The 9,710-nt window shown below is 43.7% G+C and overlaps 1 long non-coding RNA gene across 1 annotated transcript in view; it reads left to right on the top strand.

Moving 5' to 3' along the window:
• The window catches only part of LOC106782833 (uncharacterized), a 112,486-nt gene extending 104,457 nt beyond the window's left edge, over positions 1-8,029 (top strand). Inside the window, exon 4 of the long non-coding RNA XR_011422972.1 lies at positions 7,846-8,029. This is a non-coding gene — a long non-coding RNA (uncharacterized lncRNA). The remainder of the gene's footprint in view (positions 1-7,845) is intronic.
• The last annotated feature ends 1,681 nt before the right edge of the window (positions 8,030-9,710 follow it).

Genomic DNA, 9,710 nt, shown 5'->3' on the forward strand with positions numbered 1-9,710 from the left:
CTGAAGAGTTCCAGAACTTCCTTCTGACCTTTGAGAGGTAGTCCTAAGGGTATTTTCCAAACTGTTAGGAGAGAAGAGAGTCTGAGGATGAAAGTGGGACTGATGATGCCCTTGAAGATAGAATCATACCTCCTGGTTACCCCATGATCTAAAGCCAAATAGGGGGCCCCTCGAATCAGTTGATTGAACCAAGGCTTCTGCACAACTAAACTGACATGGGATGTCAGTGGCAGGAAGAAACCTCCCTAAAGGCAATGAAACAGGAAAGATGTCTCTATAGGGAGAGTTAGAAGTTCACCCTTTATCTAGAATCATTTTTAGAACCCCTGGAGTGTGAGATGAAGACCTCACCCATGCAGATCGGTGCTCTGCGGCATGCGGTGAGCCATCACTTCCACTTCGGGGTACCATCTGGGGAAGTATCTGGATGCTTCAGCTGTACAATGTGTTTTGGGGTCCCTGATATGTCACCATAAGGATGAAACCCAGAGAAAATGACATTTTGTTGAGTAGAGTTCGTAAGTTCTTAAATTTACAAAAGTTAATGTGAGGAGGGTCTTGGGAGATATACAAAGTTCAAGAGACCTGGTCGGAGTCTTGAACCTGCTGAGAAAGGTAGTGAGGAGAAAGTCCCATTGCTCAGGGGGTGGAGGTGGGACAAGAGGATTTTCAAGAATGGGGATTTTTTTTGTATTAAATTACAAATTGTTTTTCTTTAAAATAAATCCCTACTCCTTGCACCATACCCCATATGGCTTGAGAGTGTGGTTTTGGGCAATGTCAAGGAAAAGGAGCTCTGTTGCACATCAGGATTGGTGAGGGTAGAGGAAAGAGGAGGTGGGGAAGGGAAATCATAAATGAGACAGAGAACTTGGTAGGAGCAGGGATGGAGGGCCAGTGGAAGTCCTGAGAACGTACGTCTTTGGGGATTTATGGAAATCTTGGGCAGGGCATTGGACTTCCCTGGATGTGGGAGAAGGGACTGGTGCCAATTTCCTTTAAATCCTAAAGCTTAGAAAAACCTCTTCTACTACCTGAGTATGTTTGGATGCACATAGATGAAGGTCAGGAAAAAGGTCAGAAAGACCCCAAACTGTTTAGCTGCATCAGGGGAGAGTGAGTGATTGGGAGTTTGAGGGAGAATTCACTTTTTTCTCTACATATATTTCAGTATTATTTCAATTAAAAACACATTAATTAAAAAATATGCCATTTCATAATTTAAAAATGGAAAAAGCTGGAAATCACCCATAATCCCACTGCTCAGACGTGGTAACTTTTAACATTTGATGTGTATTCTTCCTGATGTGTTTCTATCCATATGTAAACATATATACATGTATGTACATACAATGAGATCATGTTATACTCGTGGTGTAGCCTGCTTTTGAAACCTAATAATATATCTTGGATATCTTCCCATATCCTCAATACACATATGCATCATCAACTTTTAATAGATGCATGATATTCCTTTGTCTATGTATTCCATGGTTTATGTAACCGACATTGAGGACATTAGCGTTGTTTCCATTTTTTTCCTACTATACACAGCACTGCATTGAATACCTTCATAGACGCATCTTTTCACAGTTTTTAGTAGTGTCCATAGAAAACGTTCTGAGAGGCGGAGTTACTGGATCAAAGAGCAGTTGTGTTAAAAATTTTGATGCATATTATCCAACAGTCTCCCAGAAATGTACCAATTTCCACTTGTATCAGCACTCACATGTTTTTTGAGCACTGACTCTGTTCCAGACAAATAGACGTTATTTTTGCCCTGAGGAGGTTTACATTCTCTTAGATGGCCTGTTAACACATACTAAGGTTCTCTATTTATTTAACAAGCACTTACACAATGCTTACCATGCCCCAGATAGTATTTTAAGAACCTTAAAATATTAAATCATTTAATCCTCATGACAACCCTGTAAGTCAGTACTATTATTATTTCCATTTTATAAATGAAAAAGCTGAAGCAGAGAAGTTAAGTAACTTGCTCAAGGTTGTACTGCTGAGAAGTGGCAGAGCCAGGAGTCGAATCTAAGAATTACTCTCTAGCTCCAGAATCTGTGTTCTTAATCCTGACCACAACAGGTAACAAACCTCTCACTGCCAAGATAAGAAAACCCAGTGGCTTGGAAACCTGCATTCAATCATGGAAGCTAATAGGGTGATGGGCTTCCAGCTGCCCAAGCCCATCCCTTTAGGGCTAGGGGCAGAAGGGAGCTCCAGGGGCTCAGCTGCTCCAATCCGGGCAGTTGAGGACAGAACAGAGGAGTGAGGATCATAGAGTTTTTCCTGGAATTTTCCATTACAAAGCTACCCTTGGAGGAGACCCAGGGAGGAGGAAACTAGCTGAGGCCTTTGGCTGACACAGGAAGATAGAGCTCTTTTTGGAGGTTTGAGCGGTGCATTGATTCTGAAGGAGAGTAGCTAGAGAATGAAGAAAGAGAAGAGAGAGAGAGAGAGAGAGAGAGAGAGAGAGACTGAGATGGAAACTCCAGCTTGAACAAAGGTTGAAAGTCCAGATTGCAGAGTGTGAAGGCGTCTTGTCCTGGTAAAGACTGGTAAACCACGTGGCTGGAGAGCAAGCTGCAGATGGGGTTAGGAGAAGGAGCGGTAGCTGGTTTCAAATCTTAAAAAACTCTGAGCCCGGGTAGGGAGTTGGACCGAAGACAATGGGAAGCCATTACATTTTAAAGCAGAGAAGTGACTTGACCAGAGCTGCATTTTAGGAATATATTGCAGGAAGTGTGGAAAGATTTGTGAGAAGATGGACAGACTAGGACAGGAGATCACTGCAATAGTCTGAGCTTGTGGCCTCTGGGGTTTGATTTAGGGTAGAGACAATTTGAGCATAAAGATGGCGATGATACCAAGACAACGTGAAAACGAAACAGAGAATGCGTGGCTGATTTTTGTGGGGCTGGAGGAAGACTACGTAAGGAGAAAACACGATTTTGTGATTCTTCAGCTTGAGCATCTGGAAAGCTGTTCCTGCCCTTAACTGAGATGGGGAACCCAGGAGGAGGGTAGAAGGAACGCAGGGATGAAAGACAGAGACTTCTGTTTGGACTGGTTGATTCAAAGCTTTGTGAAATATCCAGAGGCAAGGACCAAGCAGCAGAAGGGAATGCACATTTGGAGCTTGGAAGGGAAGGTAGGTCTGGAAGAAGAGTCTCGAGAGTCACCAGCCTGGGGGACAGCTGTGCCACAGCGAATGCGGTGGGGTCTCACAAGGAGGGCATGCAGGGCCTGAGAGCAAGCCCGGAGAAGTGATTCCGTTTAAGGGGATGGTTCTCAAGCTTGGCCACATGTTGGAATCACCTGGAGACTATAAAAGCTCCTGATGTCTGGGTCCCACTCCCAGACATTCTGATCTCGTTGACCTGGAAGGCAGCCTGGGTGGCAGAAACTTTAAAGCTCCCCAGGTAATTATACTGTGCAGCTAAGGTGGAGAGCTATGACTGAAGGGGAATACGGAAGAGGAATTGAAGAAGGAGCCATCTCAGGAGAGCAGTGAGAGTTTAGAGGTGTTTTTCTTTGTCTATAACATTTGCTGAGAGCCTAATAATAATAATAATAATAATGATAATAATAACTATCATATATTGAGGGCTTTGCTCTGTCACGCCCTGTGCTGAATGCTTTACACACATGATCTCATTTTAATGCTCTGATGGCACTATGTGATAGATATCCTTATCCCTTTGGCAGGTAGAGAAACTAAGAATCAGAAAAGTTGAGAAACTTGCCAAAATTCATACATGTAATTAAGTGGGGGAGTCAGGATTTAAACCTTTTGAATGTCTTTCAAAACCCTTGGAGTTAATCACTATGCTATGTGCCCACTACCTGCCAGACCTTGTGCTTGGGACTCTCAAGGGCCTTGCTATCCGATGGGTGTAGGACAGTTACATGTGGTAAGGTAAGTGCTGTCATGGAGGAATGTACAAGGTGCCATGGGTACCAGAAGGGAGAAGTTCACATCAGCCTGGAGGACTCGAGGAAAGCTTTGCTCATGAGCTAATGCCCAGAGAAATATTTCCTATTTATTCCTGCACCCAGAAGCAGGCTCCACCTCTTGATGGGAGGGTGGCTTATGTGTACAGGGAGGAAAGATTTGATGATGGCCACCTTGGAGCTGAGCAACGACAGTCTTGACCAACAAATGAGCACTTTTGAGAGAGGCCTGGGGACTGTGTCGACTTTCCTTTCAGACGCTTCGGCTTCATGACGACAAAGCCTCTCTGGTGGATGGCAGCCAGATTGGCTTCTGTCTATTTTTAAGCTACTCTGGAACAATAGCCATAACTACTGAGAAGGGGATCCTAGCCTCAGGAACAGCAAAGAATTCTGCATGGGCAGAGTAGCCAGCTGAGCCAATGGGAGCATCCACTGCCCTAAAGAGAAACACCTTTAGATAAAGTTTGACATCTTACTTGGGAAGGTGCCTTCTAAGCCAATATGAATTTACGGTACCTGGAAGGAGAAAGGGCTCATTTAGGCTTTCAGAAATGGGAAGCTAAAAGTGGGCATCAGTCAGGGTTGTCATCATCTTGTATATCAAAACTGAAATTGTGCCGATGTCATTCTTGACTAGATGAGTCAGAACATAACAAACTTTCAAATTGCCAGACCAAAGGCTGCTGCTCATGCTTGTGATTGATGACAGAGATTGAGAGATTGCAAGCTGTTACATTAACTTCTCCACTTCCCATTTATGTTTGCATGAAGTTCAAGGGGGGAAAGAGAAGCTGAGCTCTTCACTGGACAGGTCAATAAGACTGTGGTCTCAGAGGGACCCAAGTTTGCTCTGTACCTTTTAAGCATCTGACTGAGAATGACACCTCTAAATTAATCACACTGATTCCCCTCTCTGCTCTGTCCCTGAGGCTTCTCAAGGGAACCAGTTGGTAAATAGCTTTAATTGAAGTTCCTGAAAAGTCAGGGAGTTGAGAACTCTTTATTTGAAAGCAATAGCTATATCAATTTAAGACACAATTAGTGATCAAATATACAATTTCATACAAGTGGCCTCACCAATATGCAGACCATTTTTATTAAACTTACTCTTAGTGAAATCATTCACTTCATTCAGGGTAAAGATGTAAGACATTCAATACTAGGATAATGAAAAATGGCAAAAAATATTGATGTATTAAAATTAATCAGATATACACAATGATGAAAATATAAATGAGAATAAAACTTCAAGGGAATAATGTAAATTCTAATGACTTTTCACCAAATGATGAGATTCCTGATTTAAAACAATCTCTCAACATTTTTTTCAACAATTAATCATTGAGCATCCACTATAGGTCATGCGCTATGCTAGATGCTAGAGATTCTGATGTAAACCAGATAGAAAGTCCCTGCCTTCAGCGAGCTTATAGTCTATGGAGGAAAACAGGCAATCAATGTCGTTCTGTGAGAGGTTCAGGAGGCTACGATTGTCGAGAAGAGCTCCTATCTGTACTCAAGGCCTTAGGCAACACTGGATAGCTAGGACAAAATACAGCCATCAATGAGATGCAAGTCAATTTAACTGTGGGCTCTCCACCATTTGTTCTGTATTAAGACATGGCCCATTCAAAAGGAAGTCTCCTCTGAGAAGAGAGCCAAGAAGACATGGCAAGAGCCATGTTGGACAAATGGTGGGAATACTGAGTGTCGAGGATTTAATGGGAGATGAGAACCAGTAGACAACTCTTTTAAGAGTTTTGAGGGAGAAGACCAGAGGAGAGAGGTAAGGGGAGTTTTGGAGGGGCATACTAAGAGCAGTGAGGATTTTTAAAAGACTAAATAGACAGTATATTTAGTGTAGATGCAAAGGAAGGCAGAAAGAGAGAGAAAGAGAAAGGCTGAGAGAGAGAGATTTATTGTAGGTCTCAAGAGGGTGAGAATGATGGACAGGTGGGAGACGATGGCATCCAGTTCACAGGTGGAGAGGTTTGTTAGTTAGGATGTTATGGTTGCAAGCCACCCAAATTGCCTCAATGTCTTTCCTGTTCTCTCAGCCATAAGAGGTTGGGGCACTTCCTGTAGTTGCTACTTCCATGATACCTTAAAATTCCCTTTCGTATTTCCATTTACCTAGTTAACAGTTCTTTATGGTAAATTCTCTCTTGTATAAATAATTGGTGTGATTTGAGTCTCTTGACTGGACACTGCTTGACACACTAGCAATCTCTTTAGGGAGAATTTCAGATTTGGTTCTGGCCAGAATTGGGGGTTCTGGGGCTGGGGCAGACTGCCCTTCAAGCCTTCCACTCCAAAATCCTCTTGCCCCTTGCCATGCAAATCCTTGGTCAAGCATGACAGCGAAGACTCTTAGCTCCTGGGACCCCTTCTTCTCCTCTCCAGTGGGCACAGGGGACCTTCTGGGTCTCCTCCATGTCAGGTGTGGTCTGCAAGAAACCAGGGGGCATTCTTTGTTTCCTGTCTGGAACACCTGCTGCCATGTCTTTCTTGTCCGGCCCATTACTTGTGCTGTGTGTGGTATCACTGGGACTCTCGATTTCTAATGTCAGCCAAGAAAGAGCACATTAGTCCACCCATTTACAGATACATCCATACTCCTGGGGGATCCTCTTATATTTTTCTTCCTTTTCCCCTGCTTTCCCCTCATTAACTGGAGGACCCTCAGCCACTATGCTCTCTCTAATTGGCTTTATCTTCTGCCAACTCTTGTCTCTCATTTCCAGGCCTCTTTATGTTGCCTTTGAGTAGAGGGAAGAAAAATCAGTTCTCCTAATTCACACATACTCTCCAGTGACTTGTCTCACCTGGCCCACTGTCCACTGTACTTAGCACCTTGGAACGTGCCCCCAACCCCTTTTTAAAAAAGGTTCTTTGTCAAGGTTTTCTAGAAACATGATATTTAATGTCTCAAATTACCAGTTGGCTACGAATGAATATGCCATGTATCAATGTGCTTTTATTATATTATGCTTCTCATGGTGGTGAGCAAAGAAGGATGGCGTAAGCCAAGAACCCAGTAAAGCTGTCAGATGGCCTGGCATTTGGGATTCTCCCAGCCTGCTTTGTGGATTTCATCTCACTGCGGCAGAGTCTCCTAGGAGACTGCGGAGTCAGCTCCCTCAAGCACTCCAGCCAAAGCCTAAGTCTCCCAGCCCATCCAAAAGAGTACCCAGCTCAGCCTCTTTCCCACACTACCCTTTCTGCCCTAGATGCTGATTGCATTTAATCCACAAGTGAAATGTTCACACAGAATTCCATTTTAATTAGCATACCACACTCTTCGTGCAAATCTGCTCTCAGAGGAGTCCCACTGACACTTCATGGAGAGGCTAACGACAGGGCCCCTTGATGTTTTCCCGGATAGCTTTTAGCTGCAAAAGCATTTGGGCAGAACGCCATGAGCATCCCGCCCAACTGCATTACTGAGGAACACCTCACTGGCTAGAAGTTGATCCTCTTGTAACTTTTCTGAGTTTCTTTAGCTTACTCTTGAAGCCCAGTTGTGCCACTTCTTATCAGGATGCCGTGAAAGGGAACAGTGTCTAGGAAGAAAAGAAGAATTAGGCTGTGGACTATTTTCTTTCCCCTAGGCTGTGAAATTTCAATGCTGAAAAGGTTCTTTAAAGTTGTTTCGTCCAGCTGGTTCATTGTATAGTTGGGAAAACTATGTTCCACATTCTTTTAGCCTGAATGATGACTAGAATCTCCACTGAGGGCCTACCCAGTGCTTCTTGATGCCGGGCACACATTAGAATCAACTTGGAGCATTGAAAAAGTACCAGTGCCAGGCTGTACCCAGACAAACTAAATTAGACCTTTGGCGGGGCCTCAGAACTGCTATTTTTTTTCATATAGGTGGGCTCTAATCCAATACGACTAATGTCCTTATGAGACGAGGAAATTAACACATGGAAAAGCACAGAAGGAAGACCACATGAGGACACCAGGAGAAGAAGGCCACCTACAAGCCAAGGAGAGAGGCCTCAGAAGAAAGCAACCACACTGGCACCTTGATCTCAGACTTCTAACCTCCAGATTTGTAAGAAAATAACTTTCTATTATTTAAGCCACCAGTCTGCGGTACGTTGTTATGCAGCCTGAGCTGACTAACACACGCCCCAAGGAATTCAGTGTGTAGTTAAAGCTGAGCGCCTGTGGGCTAGTACAGACCCTAGAACTTAGCAGGAGCTGCTCAACTGGTGTTTTGAATAAAGGATTGGGATTTCTAATTCTTTCCAGTGCTCTTGCCATACTTCTTGCTCCAAGTGCTCTTGCCAACACCAGGCCCGCAAACATCCAAGTCTACTGGAATAATTTACAAATAGTAATCATTTCCAAGTATTATGTCCACGCTCTTCCTCCATTCTCTGCTCAAGCCAAGCTGGTTTCCTCACTGTTCCTAACACTGTAAGTTTTCCTGCCTCTGGGCTTCTTCTCTTCTTCCCAACTGGCTTGCTCTGGTTTTTCTCACCTCTCCCAATTGTTACCTGTTCTTTAAGCTTCCCTTCTCTACTCTAGTCAAGCTGCCCCTTCCTCCTCTGGCTCCTGAAGCCATTATCAACTGTAAAATCAACTTGGCATCTAAATATGCACTGCCCTTGATACTCATTCTATTGTCCTCTCGAACTGCCACCACGCTCGATGGGGTGCATCCTGCCTGCTATCTCTCTCTTGTCGGAGTCTCAAGTTTGATCAGCTGCCAAGTGTCTTCACTTTAAAAACAAAATGTTCTTAATTCGATTCATCATCTCAGCTCCAAACTTCTCCACCTTCCCATATTTCCTGTTTCTGATAAAGACATCTCCATTTTCTAGCAGAGGACTTTCAAACTTTTTTGACTGAGACCCTCAGTAAGAAATACATTTTATATTATGACTCATAAAGTTGCAAGAAATATTACTTGCCCACGATGCACTCTCATCTCTTCTGTTTCATTACCATATTTTTCTCTTTTGTTTGAATAACTGCCATAGAAGTTTTTGGGAATCAGATTGATCATTCATTCATTTATGCAACTAATGTTTATTGAATGCCTGCTATGTGCCTGGTATTGTAGATGATGGTGAGATGATAGGGAAAAAACAGACACGATCCTTTGAATTGGCTTTATCAAGGAGACAGAACTTGAACTCATGGTACAATCCAGTAGGTGGGGGGAAGGGAGACGGATGTCCAGAAATCACATCAAAACCACAGGCCTACACTCCGAGAGCCCTCAAGGCTCTTGGCAGGATGCTGGGATGGAAATAGCCCTGGTCTGGAGTGAGCTAGATCAGGTTTTTGCCTTAGCTTTGCCTCTAACCAGGTAACTGACTTTGGGTTAGTCGCATCCCCTGATGGGATCTCTGTTCCCTCACCTGTGAAAAGACTGGGCTGGACTGGACGAATGCCTGTCCAGTTCATACATCCCCAGCCTGTGTGTCAGAAGTGCCCACAGCTCCTCTCTCATCTTTCTTGGCCAGTGCCCGGCACAGAGCTTGGCACTTAGGGGATGCTCAATAAATATGTAATGAATAAATGATTGAATGAATTTGTCCATGGACCATCAGACCTGAAAGGGACATAGGGTGAGAGCTTGGCAAATAGTGAAAACTCAGAAAATAGCTGACCGACTGTCTGAATGAATGAAGGGAGCTTACTCATCAGTTGGTCCAATCAATTCATTTTATAGATGAGGAAATAGATATACAAGATTCCTCAGAGGAGGAGCTGTGGCTCAT

Source organism: Equus caballus, chromosome 11 (genome assembly GCF_041296265.1).
Source record: "Equus caballus isolate H_3958 breed thoroughbred chromosome 11, TB-T2T, whole genome shotgun sequence".
Lineage (NCBI taxonomy): Eukaryota > Metazoa > Chordata > Mammalia > Perissodactyla > Equidae > Equus > Equus caballus.